This window comes from Melospiza melodia, chromosome 1, assembly GCF_035770615.1.
Source record: "Melospiza melodia melodia isolate bMelMel2 chromosome 1, bMelMel2.pri, whole genome shotgun sequence".
NCBI lineage: Eukaryota > Metazoa > Chordata > Aves > Passeriformes > Passerellidae > Melospiza > Melospiza melodia.
The window spans coordinates 131,140,283-131,161,743 of NC_086194.1; the positions used below are offsets into that span (position 1 = coordinate 131,140,283).

The 21,461-nt window shown below is 43.4% G+C and overlaps 1 protein-coding gene across 2 annotated transcripts in view; it reads left to right on the top strand.

The window, feature by feature from the left end:
• The first annotated feature begins 547 nt into the window (after positions 1-547).
• Positions 548-21,461, top strand: part of DTNA (dystrobrevin alpha) — a 224,053-nt gene continuing 203,139 nt past the window's right edge. The window contains exon 1 of one of the 2 annotated variants that reach the window (XM_063168301.1): positions 548-659. The gene's annotated coding sequence lies outside the window, so the exon portion shown is untranslated. The remainder of the gene's footprint in view (positions 660-21,461) is intronic. The other variant, XM_063168293.1, reaches the window with a different exon arrangement.

Below are 21,461 nucleotides of genomic sequence, written 5' to 3' on the forward strand. Positions count from 1 at the left end.
CCGCTCCTGAGGGAGCCGCGGCGTCGCGCCCACCTCCTCCCGCGGACAGGCCCCGCCCCCCCTGGAAAAGGGGATGACATCATCCCTCTGCCCCCGCTCGCCCCGCCGCTCCCCCGGCCCGCCCGCCGCTCCGACAGGGATCGGGGGGTCCCGTCCGCACCCCCTTGGCGGAGCCGCGCTCTCCGGGGGCCCGGAGGGGGCTCCCGGCCCCGCCGCCCGGCCTCGCCCCTGCCCCACGCCCCACTACGTCATCCCTCCCACCGCCCCCTCTCCGCCGGTGCTGGCGGGGGAGCGTCTCCCGAGGGGAGCGCCGGGGCCGGGCAGCGGCTTCGCGGCGGCTTCAGGCGGCGAAAGGCGCCGGCGCACCATCGCGGCGCCGGCGCGGTGCGGCGGGCGCGGCTGCGCATCGCGGCGGGGCGGGCGCGGCGGGCGGGCGGCGGGGCAGCTCCTGCGCTGACACCTGCAGCATGTGCCAGGAGCTGCAGCGGCAGCGGCCGCCTCTGCCTCTGCGCGGCGCGGCCGCCCCGCTCCGGCGCCGTGCGCGGCGGCGGCGGAGCAGGAGCAACTCCCGCTCCTCCCGGCGCGTCCCTCCTCCTGCCTGGCACCGTGTGCCGGCGGCGGGTGCACGGTGACCTTACGGAGCGTGCATTACCTCACAGGTAAATATCAGCTGATCCGCCCCGGCGGCGGCGGCGGGAGCAGGCGGCGGCGGGAGCGCACGGAGCCTTGCCGAGGTAGCGATGCCGAGCGGGGCAGCGGGTGCGAGGTGCCGGGCGGGGGGCGCCGCCTGTTGCCGTGTGCCTGTGCGGGGCGGGGGGCGCCGGGGGTTCCCCATCGGCACCGCGGTCAGGGGGTGCGGGGCGGCCTCCGGAGGGTGGGCCGGGCGGGGGGCAGCCCCCCTGTCCCCCACGCTCCGGGGGCCGCCCCCCGTGGGGTCGCACGGCGCTCCCGCCCGTCCCCAGGCGCCGCTGGGGCGCTCCCGGCGTGCGAGTGTGCACAGGCATGCGGCACGGCACTCGCTCCCTGTCGCCCACCCAGGCGCTCCGTGCAGCGGGTCCCGGGCTCCCCGGAGACCACCTGGGGACCCGGTGGGCTGTCCCTGCTCGCCCGCTGTCGCCTCTTGCAGCCGGCTGAGGTAAAAGTGACGAAAGGACGGCGCCCCGCAGCGCGGCAGCGACTGCCTTTACCTGTGCGTTCGCCGGCTCCTTGGCAAACTTTGGTGCTGGGCGGTGAAAACCTCGATCGTTGCAGCCAAACTGGCTTGTTCCACACTCCCATGCTAGAAACCAGCTACCACCCCAAGTGAAATACTGCTGGCGACCGCCGAATCGGGTACTCAATCACTGGATCCACTTCCCAGCATGGGTGATGTTTTAGGTAGTACTTCAGTAGTACTTTAAACATGGGTGGGAAGCAGCGTGGTCTGGTAATCTTTGGTAGTTACTGGTGACCCAGATGTTAAAAGGAGAGATTCAAGTATATAAGGAGCATCAGAGATTTGGTGCTAGTAGGCTTTCAATATATTCTGTAGCGTTTGAAGTTTTGTAACTTGCTGTTCAGTTCTGAACGCTGTACCTCTGCTTCTCTCCTTGTATTTTGGATGTAGAAGTATTTTAATAGTGGGGGTAAAGGCATGGATTCTGTGGTTTAACAGTGTCATTAGCTATGGAGCCGTTTCCATAACTTTTACCTGGATACCAGGTTGTGTCTCACACCTGTGACTGCCACATGACCAAGACTAATAAAATTATGGCAACCGAAGAGTAGTAAGTGCTAGGTTTTTAAGTCACCCTGGTTGCTGGTTGTCAGAGAGTAAGTGAGCATGAGATAAGAGCCAATGCTATGTCTATTTTAAGTTCATGTCTTTATAGTGCTCCTCAAAAGAGAATGATCCTACTGACACATTTTTGGGTTTCACCTTCCTGTTGCAGTCAAGGTCCTGCATTTATTCAAAGTCTGTATTCATTGCAGTGGACAGTTTTGTGGGTTTTTGTGGATTTGGTTTTTTCTTTTTCATAAGACAGAGGTAAAACTCAAAGAACTGAATGCCTCAGAATAAATCTCGCCTTCCTGTACAAAAGCACACGTATAATACCATCTCCTGCCTTGACCTCTCAGTGGGATGTCAGTGTAGTCAGAATGAGATGCTATCGTCTTGCAGTGGTGGTAGTAAATACAGAATTACATACGTGTGCCCTCTGCCCGCACAAGCAAGTGGATGGTTTGTGCGTGTAATGCTCAGTATGTGTGGCTCCCCAGTGGTGTGTAACCATTTCCACAAGCAGTTTTCTGGGTGTTACTGGTTGTGTGCACCAGTGCCCAGCATGGCTGAACTGTGCAGGATCAACCATCATAGATTCAACTGTCTCTGCAGAGTAGCTCAGGACCCAGTCCTGGACAGAAACCTGTGGCAGTGATCTCTGTGTTCTACAGTAACCCACTGATTCTGTGACTGAAAAACAGACAAAAAGCACAAGGTACATTATGGTAAACTGCTGGATACCAATCCCTTAACGTTTAGAGCAAGGTGAAGGATGAATTGTTTTGTTTGGCTTTTGAAGGTTTATTATACCTTTATTAATTATTTCCTTGTTTTCCACAGTTCTATGCTGTCAGACTGTAGATTGTCTCCTCTTACACATTTTGCCCAGTATAAATCCATTCAGAATTGCCTGTAAGGGTCAGCACTGATATAACATCCATTCCAGGCAAATAATCAGATATAATTGCACTGAAATCAATGAATATATACAGACATGAAGTTGTGAGAAGAAAATGGGCCTCATGGTGTTTTATATTTCTATAGTTGAAAGCCAAAAATAGCTGTCATAAACACTGTGTGTCCTTTTGGAAGAAAAAGTCAATGCCTACCTTAGAGTTGTTCAAAGTTTCTTGTGTTTCAGCAGCCTTGGGTTAGAAAAGTGAAAGCAGCAGTCTTGCAATGAGAACTTTTTCAGAGAAACTTTTTGTTCCAGTAGCTAATCTCCTTCTTAATTCCATGTTGTTAATCTTAGCATGCCCATGTTGACACTATTAACATTTGGAAAGGACTACTTTCTCAAACAGGGTTCCTTGAGTGTTCTTCCAGGTGTACTAGGGTTAATTCCAATTACTATATATTAAACTGCTGCTCTTTACATTAGTTATATATATTCCTATCTCTAGGCTTAACGACAAGATGCAAGTGGTGTGGAATGTTACATTCCAATTAGTTTTGCAGTGCAAATGGGGATTACAGTTGATGGGTAGGTCTGACATGTACTGCATGACTTGTCATGTTTTTCCTGGAGAGAGGGGAGCCTTGGGTCTGAGTCACCATGGAAGAACATGGAGCCCCGTAGGCATAAAACTGGTGCAGTGGAGTGATGAGTCAGATCTCTTATCTTGAATTTCAGTATTATGTGCTATTCATGCCTCACATCCATTGTGCACCTAGGCAAGTAACTAACAGGCAGAAAACTCACCTAATAGGACCTCTGACTCGCCTTTTCTTTGCAAAGTTGGTCCTACTTCTATGGAAATAAAAGGCTGCTGGTTAGGATCATGTAGGAAATCATGGTGTATTAACCTTTGGAGCAAATCAGCTCTGCCAGGCTATACCCAGTCATTTCTTACATTGTTTCAAGTCCATGTAATACAACCTAATACTTAAATTTTCACTTTTTGGGCTTTAGAGTTCAACCAGCTTTTTCAGACTTCTGGAACTGGATAAAGAATAGCAGAGTAAGAGCAGTGTTGCATCTTCATAGACCCCAGCATTTGTTAAGCTAAATGACTTTTCATGACCATTGCTGTGGAATGTCAGTATTGTTTCTTTTTCCACAGGAAACTGATATAGCTGCTAAGCTAACAAAAACAATTGATAATTCTTAGAAGTGGTAGCCTCAGAAATATGTTAAACAGCAAGAGTGAAGATTTGCCCACGCAGCTGTTTTTGGAAACAAAACAAAGCCCTACATCAGAGGTGTCTTCACTTAGACACTTACTGTGAACTTCCTTGAATAGCAGTCATTAATAACGCTGTCTTCTCAAGCTAATGGAGCATGAAGGTTCCTTGATTTATAATCATTTGGGAGCAGATGCTTGAAATTCTGTCCACTTACACAAACAGCACAAGAATGACACTTTTGCTGAAAATTGGGGGGAAGCGGGGGGAAATTATGTGTGGGACTATCAGAATGGCTTGAAGAGTGTAATGCAATGTCTCCCTCTCCAATGTCATTACAAAAGCTACTAGAGGGACTGTGTTTGGAAAAAATTACATGAGGTTTCTGTTTGAAAATTGTAGCAGACCATTATTGATCTGTATATTTTTAATCTCCTGTGTGTAGCCAGTTACCATATTGTGATTGCTGCAGATGTTAGTGCTGGTTTTTTGGGGTAGGGTGTGTGTGTGTGTGTGTGTTTTCACGGTCTTGCAAAAAAGAGCTTCTGTCTTCTCACATTGCCTTAAATTGGGAAACTGTTACAATGAAGACATATGGAAAACCATATAGGAAAGATGTGCAAATTTAGATCTAAATTGTACAAATTCCAATTAAAGCGTAAATGCTTCATCTGTTTTTAAGTTAGATGCATCTATTGTATTCTTTATCTATGCAGATATCTAGTGTCACTTGTGGAGAAATCAGTGCAGACAAGGTTTAGTGGTCTCAGCTACTGAGATAAAATGCCAAGCCACTTGTAAGAACTTGGAACTTTCAGTGGTCTTTGTGTGCTGATGTGGAGATGACCAAATCTGAGACTAATTGCCCTGATGCTATTCACTTCATTAGAGCCAGGTTTTTGACCTGCTGCTTAAGACAATGTCTGGGGACATGTGTTTTGTATGGGGCAGAATCCTTCCCTCAATTACGATGACATAAATCCAGTCTTTGTGTATTTTCTCCATCCCACTGAAGAGAGAAGGAGATCACAACTGTTCGGTTTACCTGTGGCATATCCACAGCTGCTGCTGGGGACTACAGTTGTTTCATGCAGAGCTTGTACTATAAAATGTGTGACGTCATCTCCTCTTGGAAGCTCTGTATTTGTACTGATTATGTGAGAAGCATCACTGGCAGTTCACATGCCTGTGCATATGCCACAAGGACCCGGAGGGAAATCCTGAACCGTACCTTTTATTGTACAGAGGCTGCTGCATTTTTATAGGTGTGCTCTCTCTGTATAGGCAGAACAGCCTGTAAAGGGAAATGCAGCGATTTCTATAATTGTTCAAAAGAGATTACAACTTGACAGAATTCCATCCTATAACATACAAAGTACAAAAATAAAGGCTCTTTTCAGTTAAATCTTTCACCAGATTGATGTCAAGAAGCAATGCAGTATCTCAAATGATTTGGTCTTTTTTAATCTTCTTAGCTGGAAGAGATGTCAGAAGAGCCATTCAAAATTGAAGTAGAAGATACATGCGGAATTTCCTCATGTAGTGGTCTGGATGTCTGCTTATTTTGCTTAAGAAGAAATTCAGACTTCAGAGGCACACTTGATTTTCTTTTCTCTTGGTGCTGACAAGCTCTGCCTTGGCTTAGTTGTTTAAAGAGGTAACAGCAATTAAAATGTCATGTGACGGAAATGTCTATAAACTGTTTTGTGATGTAATTATCATAATGTAAGATTTTTCTGACGTGATTAAAATCAACAGGGGAAGGAAACTTGCAGCATTGTCTCTAGCTTTTCAAAAGTTCAGCTGGGACTTCTTCCTGACCACTGAATCCTCACGCAGTGGGTGTGAGTGGAGGCTCATTTAACTGGTAAAACTCCTCCATAGCAGAGTTCGAAGATGTTGATTTAAATAAAAGCATGATATAATTTTGCCCTTGGGCATTCCTGGGGAGCAGAGGAGCTGCTGGTTTAGTGCCAGAATTTGCTTGTCATGCTTACGGGTGAATAGACCCATTGAATAGTGAGACCACATTGAACTGTTCATCTTGGCTCATGCAGGGAGGCGGAGCTGTGTTTGCATCCCACTTAACACCAGTGAGGGTGGGATAAGCTGATTCCAGCCACATTGAGAGGTTCTAAAGCAGGGTTCTAGTGGCCAAGTTCACAGGTGACTGGAGGAAAAGAAAAGCAGAAGATAACATGCCAGGAAATGTTGCATTATTATTGTCATTGAGAGATTAAAACCCCAATGCAAAGCATGATCCACCTCTCTTCACGCAGTGCAAGTGTAAAAGTGAAGGTCAGCTTTAAACAGAAATGTGAACAGGAGCAGCATGTGCAAGATGATCCTCCTGGAAAGATCTGGGCTGAATCGAAATCTGATGCATGTAGGTCTGATCTTGACTGCTGTTTCCTGGGCAGCTGGAGTTACTCACCTTGTCTGCACGCGTGTGGAAGGAGCTGCCTTTTGTAGGCCATTTGTCTGTGCCCTTGCGCCACACAGAATTGCTCTGTATAGTGGCTATTTACATCTATTGAGTCGTCTCACAATTACCCTGTTGTACTTGATTGGTGCCAAAGTCAAAGTTAAGTGATGGCTGGCCTGTGCTCAGCCACAGCAGCATTGTCCGCCATAATCACCTCCACAAAGTAGGATCACAGTCTGAAGTACCAGTCAGCTCTCCTCTTTTCTTTCCCCTTTGAAATCTTCTCTGCTTTGGCATGTGTGCCAATGGTCGTGCTCCCGTGGTGTGCCACAGAAATCTGAGTGGCACTGGGAGGCTTTGGTCCCTGCAGAAAGGAGGGCTCCTGGCTGCCCACCAAAGTCCGTCACCGCCTGACAGCTCTGCTTCAGCAAAAGGGACCGACCAACGTCCCGGTGGGCACGGTGCCAGCCTGGCAGATGGGCTCCGTGTGGGCAGCCAGCAGAGCACATACATGTGTGTAGATGTAGATAATTGTATGGATGGGCATAATAAACAGGCATCTCTGCAGTTTGGAAAAAGCTGCCCAAGTGAACGGCTGCATAGCAAAGCAACGAGCCCAAAGAGAGACTTCTTTTGGACAGGGGGCATGCCAGAGTGCTCAGAGGAAGGATCTGTGCTTTCCTTGTTGCTCTCTGCCTGCAGTTCTGCAGATTATGTGATAAACAAAGGAGGCTATTTAGTCTTTTGAATCTAGGCACTCTTGTAACAACTGGGAATGTGGAAAAGGACACTTCACTGAAGTGAATTTCCTTACAAACCACTTGGAGCTTGCTACCAGCTCTGATTCTACCAACACAGTTACTGGTACAGCGTGAGATCAGTGAGAATTTGTGCACGCCATACTTTTTGTTTTGAATTGTGTTCTAAAGCGTGAAATACTAGAGTCAACAAGAGTTGTGTGGAAATCAGTTGTCAGTACAAAATGTACCAAACTTTCTTCGTAGGTGATTTCTTCCAAAATCTTTGCGTAGTTAGCTAGACTCCTTAGCTAAGCCCCTTCCATGGAAGGCAGTCAGCTAACACATGCTGGCCATATATTATTTGATAGTTAAATATGTAGAATTCTTTCGAAGACATTAACATTATCTGCATCTCTGCAGAAAGGACATAGGAAAGCTAGGTGACTTGAACTTGTCTGCACATGATTTGATTGCAGAAGCCCATCTCCCTAATTTTATAGATGTGATGCTGGAGAATCACCTGGCCTTGCTGTCTTAGGGCACACAGGTTTCTTGCTTGAAGGTCCAGCTCTCACTAGGAGAGAGCACTTGTGGATTGCAGGATGAATAGCATCACATACCCAGCTGGAAATTGCCATGGTCTTCTCTTAAAACTCTGGAAGGTCTGTGGATGCAGCTTTTTTGAGCTGGTTAGGCAAACCACGGATCTGTGATTTCTGGCAAAATCCGTAATGAGCTCCAGATACTCTCAGTGTAAAAGTAGAGATTCAGCTTTATCTTTCTAGGATCCTTAAGTTAGATTATCTGGAATTACTGGGATAAGAAAAATCTTTTCTCAAATCCTGGAAATAAATGACATTTGCCAGATCTAATACAATCCCTTTATGCTTAACCCAAAGACATGGCAACTGCCTGTGTGACTCCCAAATCAGGTACTGCTGATTTCTAAGTGCACACAGTTCACAGAGAAATTTTGCAAGCCAGCACATTAAATGCAGTGGGGCAGACCTGGGGAGTGTGTTTTGGCTTAAAGAGCAGGACCAGGCTTTTGTTGGGGACTGACCTACCTGGCAAGGTGTCCAAAATGACTGTAGAGGAAAGCACTGTTCTGAAGTGGGGAAATAATGAGGTAATTTCTTAGGGCATGGATTTTAAAAAAATGATTAAAACTTCTGCAGGTTTCAGAGGCAGGCATTTGCTCCTGTAATGGAAATGAAAACACCATTCCAGGTCTGGGTATGATGTCTGACGTGTAAACACACTTTTATTAACTTCTTATTCTTTTTTTTAGGCTTCCAGACATGTTTATCATGTGACTCTGCTCATTTTTTCCCTTCTTAAATATTAACCAGAACGAGCAGTTTGATGGTGGTGTGCACTAGTTAACGGGAACTACAGAAATTTAAATCCCCTGTGTTGGAATTCTGCAAGTTTTGACTCATTTAATCCCTCTCTCCTTAGCCCACATCGGCCATTTCCCTTTGTGCAGGCTAGTAGGAATACAGCCTTTAAGTCTCAAGAGGTTTTTATCAGTTTCTTATCACTTGCCTTCAGCTGCTTCTGGTGGGACTGTTAGAAAAACACAGGTGTAGTCCTTCAAAGGACTGGGAGAGGACAAAGGGATAGGAAAACAGGATGCAGGAGGAGGAGGTGGGTTGTTAAAAGGGGAAAGTAGGATGGAGAAGAATAGTGCATGAAAGGAGAAAAAAAATGCAAAAGGGAAGGGTAGAACAAAAAAAGCCTGAAAACAGCAAAAAGAAAAGAAGGAAGGAGAGGAAAGGAGAAAAACCCCCAACCAGATCATCTGGTAAGAAGGATGTACTGTGTTAATTTAAATTAGTACATGCTCCAGCTAGGTTCCTTTTCTCTTAACATGACAGAGCAGAACTGATTTTTGCAAAGGCTTGTTTGGCAAAGAGTCTCATTTGACCTTACAGGACTACTTGCAGGAGGAATTCTCTCGAGAGGAGCAGTGTGAGCAGTAGCAGGGTCAGTTTGCTGGGTTTTTCAAGCCCACAGCCAGGACATTGGAAGCTGAACTGCATCAGGCCGTGCTCTGTATAACCTTCTGCAGAGAAAGGTGATCCACGCTGTAAATACTGCAATATTAGAGTGACTCAGAAAGTAGTCCCTGTTTCTCTAGACAGATGCAGAAGATTTTAAAGCAGTTTTTGTGAACACTATGTTTCTTAAAAGGCACTTTGCTAATTTTTCCTTCATGACTGCTGTTTATCTAGTCATATCAAGACTCAAATGATTATGGACAACTACATGGAACTTTTTTTGCACAGAAAAGGTACACAATATCTGTTGTACACTGTAGTAACATAAAATGCAGCTACTTTGTACATTTCTCTGCATTAAGCATTAGCCAGTCATCCTTAAGCAGAAGGAGAGGTTTCACCTTCATGTTTTGGTGAGAGGTATGTTTCATTTGTCCCATTGTGGTGGTGCTTCTGTATTTTCACAAGGAAAGCTAACTTTCTGATACCTTGGGAGCCCCATATTATCCCTATTTGCATTTACACGTAATTGTTACCTATCTTCATTTTGAAGATAAACTGGCAGAAAGATAATTATTCTTGCACAGTTTGTGGTTTTTTTTTTCTTTCAGCATATGAAAGCACATAGCAGGGCTTACAAAACTCTCTTGATTTGTTGTAGGCAATCAGACTTTTGATTGTGCACTTGACTATCAGAACAAATTACTTCTTTACCATAAGCTCTGTGCCAAATAATGAATGTAATGTTAGTGGGCTTAGTGAAGCAGTGGGTTATATTACAGTGACTGCAAAGCATGAAAACCTACTGTGTCTTTCTGTCATAAAAAGGCCCTGCCTGTGCTGTAGATCCTGTGAAGAATTTGTAGAGATACTTGCAAGGATAAAACACTGTATAAATTCCTAAAGTTCAAAGAGAAAATACCACTCAGGATAAAAAAAGGGAGCTTAGCCCAGCAGCAGCTTAACCATATACGACAGATCTAGTGCTAAGTCCTGCGCCATCAATGCAAATGCTTCTGGAGTTCACCAAGTAGCCACATGGAAAGACTAGAAGAAAGGCTTTGAGGATACTGACCTGGGGAGAGGGGCAGAAATAAAAGGCACATGCTTCCCAATAAATGACTCTTATTCTCTGGGCAGGGTGCAAACAGGGAGGGTTTAAGAGATGTGCACAGCTAGATTTGTATTGCATTTCCTGTGAAAATTGCTTTTGAAGGCTTTAATGTGTTTGTCTGTATTTCTGTGCAAGTATTATGCTATAAATAAAATTGGGAGCCGAGAAACTTGGGCATCTTGCTAGAATAAAATAGGGAAAGGTCACACCAGGCCTAAACAATGTTTTTGAGTATTGAGAGTTAAAAAAACATCATTAGCTATGCCCTCCTTTGGTTGCCATATAATGACATGAATATTTGATCAAACCAGATCACACTTAGGCCATGAGGGTAATCAAAAATGCAGTGAGAAGGCTGGTTTAGAGGTCACGCTACTTCTGGATACTTCCCTTTGACCTTCAATTGCCTCTATTACATGTCCTGGACCCAGCTGTTTCCCTTTCTTGCCAGCTCCACACAGAAACATCCCATGTTACAGTCATGCCTCACGCTGGCCTCCCTCCTTCCCCTGCAGCTGCTTCGGTGTCCTCTTGTCCTCTGCAAGCCCAAGGATCCTCTCCTGTCCTGCCCGTGGCACCTGGATTTAAGCTGCTCTGTCTTAACCACTGCTGCCCATTGAGTGAGGATGGCCTGTGAATATGCAAACCATCTCAGTAATTATTTGCATTGCTTGTCTCACAGAGTGACTCAAACCCTGGTGGCTTTGGCAGGTTGCTGTCACCGTAGATGTGCAGGGACAGCTTGTACAAGTGTCCAAGGAGAAGGATGACACAACAGTGTTTTAGCAGCTCTGCTGGTACCAGGTTTCAGACTTTGTACCCGGCGCTCAGTCTTGTTTCAAATAGCGAAGGTAAGAAGTGATGTTCTACCTGGAACACCTTAATGTTAAATAAAATGAAACGGACACATTTTGTTGTCATCTTATTACAAAAGTTCCCATACCTTCTTGGTAGTTTCTCATGATCAGCTCCTCACAGCACAACCAACAAAACCCCATCTGTCTCCTCAACCAGCTAACCCACTCTTTTTTAGTACTCATCCTTATTGGGCACAGCTGTGGCCTGTTAAGGGCAGGCCTGTTCCTAATCTTTGGTGATTAGTACAGCTGCAACTCCTCAGGTGTGAGACTACCTTCTGCACTATCTTTATTTTCTTACATTATGTCTCTCCACAACATTTCATGCTAAGTGCAGTCCTAGGAAAGTAGGTGTGAGGTTGTAGTCCCTGCTGTGAGATGAGCATGTTTGTTACAGGCCATATTGTGGCTTTCTGGCCCTTCCCAGTGACCACAGGGGTAGAAATGGTTCATACTGCTTTTGTTTGTCCATAGGAAAAGGAAGAAAGATGGAGCTGCATCTCTGTTCTGAAGCTGAAGTACAGGCTAAAGGTATTCTTTTTTTCCCATGGATTTAGGGTTTTTTTAGGAGACTGCAGCAGTGTATTCTAAGCAGTCACAGGAGCTTTAATGACAGCTGTTTTGCTTGAAAGCCTGTATCTGTCAGTGTCAGTAACATGGTTTGATGTAATCCTTCGGATTTCCTCATGTTTAAAAAAGCTGCAGTCTTCTTTGCCTACCGAACCACATTTAACAGTTGAAATTTTAGCAGTGAATATTTCTAAAACCTGCCATTTTGTATATACTGTGTTTGATGATCCTACTGTTTATGTATTTTTAATACATCTCTTACCTTAATCTGAACATCCAGTTAAGAACATGAATGAAGAAAATAGGGTAGTTTGGAAGAAAAAGAAACAGAAATAAAGTAATACTAACAGAAACCTCAGTAGTCCCATATGTCTATGCCATTTGCTGCTCAAAACCAAGGAAAAAGATTTAAAAACAAAGTTGTCTTTCAGAGCAGACCTTCTGCCAATGAGTCAATGTCATCTCACTACTCAGGTGTCAAGAAGATTTGTCCTTGAAACCCAGATTTCCCTTACATACACTGACATGTGTTTTGCAAGACCTTGAAGTTACACAAGGGAAGGAGAGCTGGAAGCTGCTGCCCTAGCTACAAATGGTCACAGTTATCCCATGAACCTTCAATTCCCTGAGCTCTGGGGCTGCAGATGGGAACCCTGGGGCTGCAGGCAGGGCTGGAGGGGCTGCCCCTTTGGCTGGGTGGGGAAGTGCAGGTGTACCACTGAGGGCAGGATGCAGATGTTATCCTCCTTTTGACATCACCAGCTGGGCTGTTGCTCACCTCCTCTCTTTTTCTTTTTCTTTTTCTTTTTCTTTTTCTTTTTCTTTTTCTTTTTCTTTTTCTTTTTCTTTTTCTTTTTCTTTGTGGGGATATAGGACCTGACCTTAGCACTCCTGAGTTGGCTATTAGGAAATCAACCAGGGCACTTGAATTAACTGCTGTTTTTTTTCCAGGGGATTCTCTGTGGCCTCTGTTTAACAGAAAGAAAAAGTGATGTTGTCCCATTACATCCTAATTTGTTGAAACCAACATGCCGAGCTACAAAGAAACTTGTTACCCAGTATTATCAGAATCTAGCTGGATGATTCTCAGGAAGCTTTGGGAGGGGGGAAAAGGTGTTTGGTTTTTCATGGTGGTATTCTTCCTTTCCTCGCTTTTCTTTGTTTTAACTTCTTTCTGCTGAGATGACAGTAGAGCTTGCATGTTGCTGTAGTTAGCTCTTCACACATCCATTTCCGTTTAAGCAAGATACTGGACCAATCTACATTTTTCATGTGGTCTTCAAACACAGTGATCAAGAACAATGTGTTGCTTTGTTTGCAAAACCCCAAACCAAAAGTTTATCACTTCCTTGTCTCTGACAGCCTCACAGTAGTGGAACTTCCTGAACCTCTTGCTCTCTGCTTGGCTAAGTCCAAACAAATCCCTTGTTAACGTGGGGTTAAAAATTCATTAAGAATATATTTGCTCTTTATGCTTTACCCTAAATTGTATTATACTTTTATTTGGAAAGAGCACATCAGTGATTGGAACATAATTTAGGAAGAGTTTTAAATGGTGTTAGAGTGTTTGAATTGAAGCTCCTGCATACACTCATACACAGTCCTTGAATTATGAAAACATTTGTTAGTGCTTGTTATGTGAGCAGTGTGGCTGGAAGCTCAGACCTTGAAAAGGCCTTTACTATTTTTTTCACAGCTTATTTTTCAGAGTTTATTCCTTCTGTTTCTTTTTATTTTTGTTTTTAAAGAAGATGATCCTCCCCTACCCTCCTAGAGCTGAGTGTTTGATGTGACTTTGTTTTGGAAAGTGGTAACACCCACTTGCATACTATTTGTGAATTGTCAATGTCATTAGATATTAAGGTGTTTAGCTTGATTTGGAAATACAAGGTTCTGCTCTGTGTTGTCTGTGCATCTGCATTAACAGTCTCCTAGCTGTTGTGTTTTTCTCCTTGGTAAGTATTCCTAGCAGCAACTCCCACAGCAGTTCCTTCTGAAACTTCAGCATTTGTAACTGTACTGTTACCACTGACTTTTTTAATATTCTATTTTTAAATCTCCCTTTTAAAAACAAAATACATGGAATAGTTATCAAGAAATGTAGCAAAAATCCTACCCTAGCTTCTAAGCCTTTAAAGCAAAATACAAAGCAGTACAGCCAATCTGTGCCTTCTCATACAAAAGGAGAATGTAACACAATCTAGGCAGTAGATCCTGAGCTCCAGAAATTCATATAGCTCCAGTAAAGTCACTCTTAAGGGAATCTCCTATGACTGTTCCCTGTGTGTTTCCTGTGAAATGTCCAGTGCATACGCTGGGGTAGGATCAAACCACAGCTACACCAGAGATGAGAAATAGGTGCCTGAAGATGTACAAACATGCATGTCTACAAAGGTGAGGTGACAGGATTTCTTAGCACATTGAGGAGAGTTGGTGAGGAAGGAGCCAGTGGTAATAGAAAAGAATAAGACAAAAAAAGTAAGGAATGAACAACAGGCTTTCTGTAATTACTTGTAGAGTGTATTGCAAAAGCACAACTGCAAAGAGTAAGTCAGTGTCCTAAGAACAAGAACTGCAATGGTCAGTCCCTTTCAAATGGTGTGGAGTCCATGCCTGCCTTAATCCCAGAGACTTGTTGCAGTAGGGGGGGAGCTTTTGAAATCCATGAATTGTTCTTTTGTAACTGGAGTATACTAAGTCAGCTCATAAGTCAACCAGTGTCTCACAGTGGGGCTTTTAAGGTGGGAGTTCATCCACTGTTTTATTTACCAGCCATATTTATTTGGCTTTAGTATTTAATTATTGCATTCCCAGATAACACTGGTCACTGCTAAAAGTAATGACTTGGTTTTTTCAGATTTAAGTGTATTTAATAACACTGTCAAATAGCAAATCACAGAATCACAGAATCACAGAATCACAGAATTTCAAGACTGGAAGAGACCTATAAGATCATCTAGTCCAGCCGATGTTCTAACTGTTCAACTAGATCATGGCAGCAAGTGCCACATCCAGTCTTTTTTTAAATTCTTCAAGGGATGATGCCTCCACCACCTCACTGGGTAAATGATTCCAGTTTCTGACCACTCTTTCTGTGAAGTATTTTCTTCTTACTTCTAACTTACATCTACCTTGACGCAACTTGAGACTGTGTCCTCTTGTTCTATCCGTTGTCGCCCGGAGAAAGAGGCCGACCCCCAGCTCACTACAGCCACCCTTCAGGAAGTTGTAGAGAGTGATGAGGTCACCCCTTAGTCTCCTTTTCTCCAGGCTGAACAACCCCAGCTCCCTCAGTCGCTCTTCATATGGCTTGTGTTCCAAGCCCTTTATTAGTTTCGTTGCTCTCCTCTGGACACGCTCAAGTAACTCGACGTCCCTCCTGAAGTGAGGGGCCCAGAACTGGATGCAATACTCTAAGTGAGGCCTCACCAGTGCCGAGTACAGGGGAATGTTTCTATTTCTGTCAGTACACCTCCTTTTTAGCTCTTGCAGCACAAGTAGGAAAAAATGCTATAACGAAAACTTTGGGAGCTGATATTAGAGCTGACTTTCTGTGGGAAATTTTGTGTGCAATCCCAGGTGGTTCAGCATGACGGAGATGCCAAGTTAGCCCCTGGGTGCAGAGGGAAGGCTTCAAGGCTGAATGATAACAAGTTATGTCCTTCCATGTTTTGTACACTTACATCCTCCTTTTTTCCTATCTGAGTACTTCAGATGATGAAAATAACTGGCAAGCATTTTTTCTTGTTTGTTTTGTAAGTGGTCTTGAACTGACAAGACAAGAAATCCTTAGACCAAAGGACAGTATTTTTGTGAAGGCTGCAAATGTCTGAAAGTAGAGAGGCAGAATATATTTACCTCTGCTGTGATTTACTGCTATAATAAGATTTTTTTTTGCTTTGCTGCATACACCAGGACTTTAAGATTATGCTAGGTTATACTGAGCTAAATCCAGATATGGGATTTGGTTGTAAAATGTACAAGGAGAGGTTTGTGTCTGCAAAAAGTCCCTACAATCCCCTTTCCATGAGGGGATATTAGCAGGTTGAAAGGAATCCATTGCACAGTGCTGCCATGCAATCCCGGCTGAATTAATTGTGACCTTGCTTTTCACACCCCCGCAAGGGGTAAGTTCACTGGGCTCCTTCCAGATGGCAGTGTTCCTTCCCTGCAGGTATTTTGGTGTTGCTGAAGCTCATGTTGAGCAGAAGTATGTGAACGTGTCGGTGAGCGATGCTCTGCTCCGCTTTGTGCTGCTGTGCCGTGCAGTCCACGGCAGGGGCTGCAGGACCGGCACCTCCTGAGCCTGCACAGCCCACTCCAGAGGTCACCCACCCACCCACACCCTGCGTGCTCCTGAGCCAGCCCTCGTGCTCCCCCTCAGCAGGAGCATCCACAACGGCTGGAGCATAGCTACTATCATTTGGTGATTCATTTGCAGTGCGTATTTTCTAAAAATTGCATAGCCCGTTCTCAAAAGCAAGGCGAAGAAAAAAGCAGCTGTGATGAAAAGAGAGGAAGAAAATCTCACACATATAAAACACAGAGCTTTAAAGAACCAAACCCACATTGTTAGGGGAGGGGAAAAGACCCGAAATTTGCCATGCCATATCTTTGAAAAAGATCAGAAAGATTTTTGAGGTGCTATTCATATTTTAGACAATTAACAGCTATACCAGTGAGTTTAATAACATACAGATTTAAACTCAGGTCTGACTTGCATTTCTTATTTTGTGGGTTTTCACAGAGAATAAACCAGGAAGTTTTCCCTCTTGTAAAAAGATATGATTTAATATTCAGTACTAGTGAATTTTACACATGTGATACTGATAGTGAAATAAACACTGCTTTGTTAGTGGTCTAAGAAGCATCAGAACAGACTAGTCCAACTTCTATTCTATCAGTGAATACAAAGAGCAATTTCATTGTGCCTCTCTTTATTCTAGCACAGCTTATGTAGAATTTGATTAAAAAAGCAGAAAATTGACATGACTGAAAAAAAGAAAGAAAAAGCTAATCTTCAGTGCTATGGAATGTTTTGCTAAAAGCTTTTGCTTTCTGTGTAAATTGATCAACAAAAAACTGTAGCCAAACCCAAAACTTCCCATTCAAATATTTAAAATGTTTCATTTAAAAATTCTTGATCGAAAGATTTTAATGTTGCCAAATTCATTGTTTTCTTTACCTCAGTCTGAACTTTTTTTTTCCTTCCTGAGTCACTGCAGCACTTCATCCTTTCTGTCTCCTACTGTGTCAGGTTTCCCAGCCTGAAGATACATTTTTTCTTGGCATGTCATCAGTATGCAGCTTCTGTGCCCAGTGGGGAGGTTGTATTTTGCTGTCCAAAAGCAGCTCCATAGTCCAGTCTACAAGACACCAAAATTAGAAATCCGCTGAGATCCTCCAGCAGCCCAGAGAGACACAGCTTATCCCAAAACAAAAACACTCAGTCTGTTTTGAAAGTGATGCATTTTCTCTGCATGAATTAAACTTGGCTTTTAATGAAGCACTTCATTTGATTTTGCTGATGGAAGATTTCAGTTTTCAGCTCAAGTTAAAGCACTTCCGTACTAAAATTTCTGCTGTTTGATTTTGTTCTCCTGACCAAGTCTCTTCCAAGACTCTCTTAGTCTTTGTTTGCATGGTTTGTAACTGGGAAATATCCTTGTTGTAAAGGTTTCTTTTCTTCTGGGATGCATTCCCTGTTCTTACAAGCAGGGAACTATGGAACCAGTACTCTTTCTCAAAGTGGAAGAAACATGTCAAGGTCAGATGATAAATTTCCTTGCAGACTAATACACGGATTTATGTTGAAGGTCCTGACCAGCTTGAAGCCCAGTGAAACAAAAATTCCTGCCTGTGTGTGTATTTAAGGAATAAGCCACAGATGAGTCATGAATGCAGCATTACTAATGACCCTACCCACACCACAGCTGCTGAACCTTTCTGCAAGGCAGACCTCCCCCAGATGCCAGGAACACCTCATCAGTACTCTCTGTGTCTGATGGGCTCTGACAGGCTTTCAAAGCTGGCCCCCAGCTTCTAGCTGAAGAGACTGTGTAGAATCCCAGAAAAAAAAAAAAAAAATCTGTTCCCTGCCCCATGGGTGATGTGACCCACCCACATCCTTCCCCTGGCCTCACCTCCTGGGTGATGAAATCTCTCAGCCCTCCAGTAATCCTTGTAGCTCTGAATTTACCTCAAAGTCAGGAAGCTGCAGCAGAGAATCGCTGAATGAGTGAGTGGATGCATGCAAATACATGCAAACAGAAATACATGCAATTACATGTGGTAATTTGTGCAATCTTAATAGTCTGCCTATATGTCTATTAGCATTTTCTTTGATGGACTAGCTTTCCTTTGACATACTTTTTTGAATGACCTCTGTAAAGACATTTTATGAAAGTAAGGTAGGAATAGTTCAATGTTATTTTAGAATAGGCTACAGTCCTTTTGTGGCTCTTCTCGTTAAACAAGCAGTTTTTCTCCCAGGGCAACAAAATGTGAGTTGAAAGTAGGATGAGAGCAATTAAGATCCAAGAAGGGGTGTGTATAAAGATAGGATTAAAGAAAGCTGAAAAGCAAAATTTCAGCTGAAAAAGAAAAGACTGATACATATATTGAAAGCTTTTGATGGCAGCAAAGTATGTAGAAGGGCAGTTCATTTAATTTCAGCTTTTGTTTTAACTGCCAGTTTACTGCAAATGAAGATTTTGATTTAATTCTAAAGAACATTTTGGGGAATGGTATTTCTTCTGCCCCTGAATGCGATTGGCAAAACAAATTTGAAAGATTTGCCACATGAATGTGATTTCTCTCTTTTTTCATGAAATCTAGATTTAATAGATCTTTTTTTTTTTTTAAATGAGAGCTGTCATTCTTTTTTCTCCTTTCTATTTTGCTTTTCTGGCTGGCTACCGTTGTGTGGTCTTTTGGGCCACTGTAAGCCCTTTTATTAAAAACAAGCCATTTTCATAAGAATCTTGCTGCTTCCCAGTTTGGAAACCTGTACATGAGAGCTGCTGCCTTTTTAAGCCCTGTGCTGTCTCACAGTGGTGCCAGGAGGAGAGCTTGCTGTTGGATTGCTCCCACTCTCCCACTGCTGGAAGCTGCTCCTCTCTCTGAATGGGAGGCACCTGAAGCTTTCAGAGAGTTCCTTCTCAATGGTTCTTTAGATGCTTGACCTGATAGATGCTTCTTAGAGCTGCTCAGTCTGCTGCTGCATACTTGGAAAAGTGAGGTGGTTTTTTTATGAAACTCAAGTGTTTGGATAAAATGGTGCTTTGTGTTGCCTTGCTGCCATGTAAACAGTTTCTGGGACAGTTTTAGTGGTGAACTGGAAGTATGAACTCAGAAACTTTGGGCTTTAGGCTCATGCTGGCTTCTCCACAAGGGAGATGGAGTTCTGAAGCTCTGTTTCAACACTACCAACCCTCAGAATGCTGGTGCTTTTTTGAGCCAGTACTATGATTTCAGGGTGATTTGTGTTGATATTCTTTATTTTCATTTGAAAACAAAGTTAGTATTAAAACATTTATTTTTTTTAATTTGGAATTAGATCAAGCACCAAACAAGCTCATCTGAAACAGTTCAGTAGTGCTATACCATAGACCTGTTTGATGTCTAGGGCTTAATAAAGTAATTTTTACCAGATAGGAGGAGGATTTTAGATTAGAGTTGCCTATGCAGTAGTATCCCTTAGTATGAATTAATTGATTCTAAAAAGTGCAGGTCAAGTGCACAAGTCTACTTTATGAGCAAAGGTAATGGATTTTCAGTTGAGGTGCTGGATATACAAGCCAATTTACATCAGCATATGTTTATTAGTGTTTTTTATACTTCTGTTGAAAATTATTGTGTGATTTTATTCCTTTCTCTTCTAGTTTGTGTATCTGAAAATGGGAATCATGTTGGTTTTCAAGCAGCGTTGGCTGTTCGCTGAGCGCCCAAAATCAAAAAGTAATAATTGTATTTTAGAAAAGAAGGGAAAAATCACTGCCAGCTTCTCCTTGTGATTTAAGTTGTGAATGGGGTGGTTTGCATTGCAGAAAGTTGTGATGTGTATTTGAAAATTTTATTCAAGACAGAAAAGCTGAAAACAGATTCAGCCAGTTGATGTGCTGGGTTTCATTCTGCCTTTATCTTTTGCTCCCACAACAGGAGGAAGTATTTGTAGTTAATCATGTCCTTCAATATTTGACAAAATATAAATCTGCTGTGACTTCCAGACTTAGCTGAGGGTGGATTAGGAGTCAAAGAACAAGAAGAGCTGCCACGCATGGTGGGAGTAGTGTGGAGAAGTTTAGTGTAAACTTGACCCATAGCATTACCAGTCTGTCAGTACACCCAAACATGAATTAAAAATATAACAGATAAATTGACAGGTATCCTAGTAGAGGCTTTCAATTTTCAAAAAAGTTTTTTAAATTCCTTTTGGAAATACTTTAAAAAATTTATAGTTCTCATTGTCCTTTCAGCTATAATTAATTATAATAATTATAGCTGTGGACACAGATATTCAAGAACAGATGTGAGTAGACAAGCAATCTGTGGAATCAAAAACTTTATGCAAAGAGCTACACAGTGGAGTTTCTTGCTCTAGGCAGTTCAGTGCATGTGCCTATCCTCACTGGCTCAAATCCTGGAATAAAGACCTTGATCTTCTTTTTGGACGGATAAAGTGAAGCTTAAAAATGTTTTCTGAGACCTTTCAGGTGGAAATCTAATACTAAATTGTTTCTGCTGCGCTTCATTAGAGGTGCTTGCGACTGGATTGCTATTGATTGCCTTTTGAATGTGATTCTGCATTTTAAAAAGTCGCAAGAGAAAAATGACAGTGATGGATGTGTACCTTAACATCCCTCTGTCAGATGTGAAGGAAGCTGCAGTTCATCAATGGCCTGTTAATGGCAGAAAAGCCAATGACTATTCACAACCCGAAGGCTCTGATCCTACAACCACCTGAGACTTGTGTGTCTTCATTAATGAAAGCAACTGCACTGAACATCTGGGATTACTCACATCGATAAAACAACCTGAGTTTGAGTGATCAGTACCTTAGAAGCTGTTCATGTAGGAAAGAGCTATGATCAGATAATCAAAGTCAGGAATGTAGGTGTAAGAAGGATATCAGTGCTTCTGACACTTTAGAGTTTCCCTGCGCTTTCTAGCTCACAGTAGCAAAACATGCAAGGTTAATAATGTAGAAGTAATACACTTTGTGGTGTTAATCACTAGAACTTGCTTTGTCCCTTCTGTGACAGCTCATGTCTGAAGGCTGGCTGAGGTCACTGGGTTATGCCACTTAGGTGAGACAGAGAACTTCACTGGTTTTCACCCATTCTCTGCTGCTGCTTTGCTTTGTGTAGCCTCACTTTTTTAGAGAAACATTGTTGATACATGTGACATTTCCTTATCTTCTTTACTGTGATAGTGACATCAGACTGTGCTAGGAAATGCTGAGGCATCTTCAGGTTCTGCTATGGCACAGGAATTAAAGGAGTGTTTAGATGTCATAGGGATATTGTGGTCATAGATCCCCTCCCTTCCTAGGTTCTTTAAGCTACCCTAAATCACTCATTAGCAACAGGTACTCCTAATCTTGCACATGTGAAGTTGTCCTGGTGTGCTTGTGTGTACAGCAGAAGTCCACAGTTCACGTGAAGGGGGACCTTTAAGGACTGCAGCAGCTGGAGTGAGAGCTCTGGTGATCACATTTCCTCATCCCCTCTCTCCTTTTCTCCCATCCTAACCCCACCCTGCTATTCCTGTCATTGACCCTTCAGGACCACCCTGTGGATTTAGTCACTGGCCCAGCATTCCAAGGTCCTGGTTCCCTGTGGTGTAGGAAGACAACAAAGCACTCT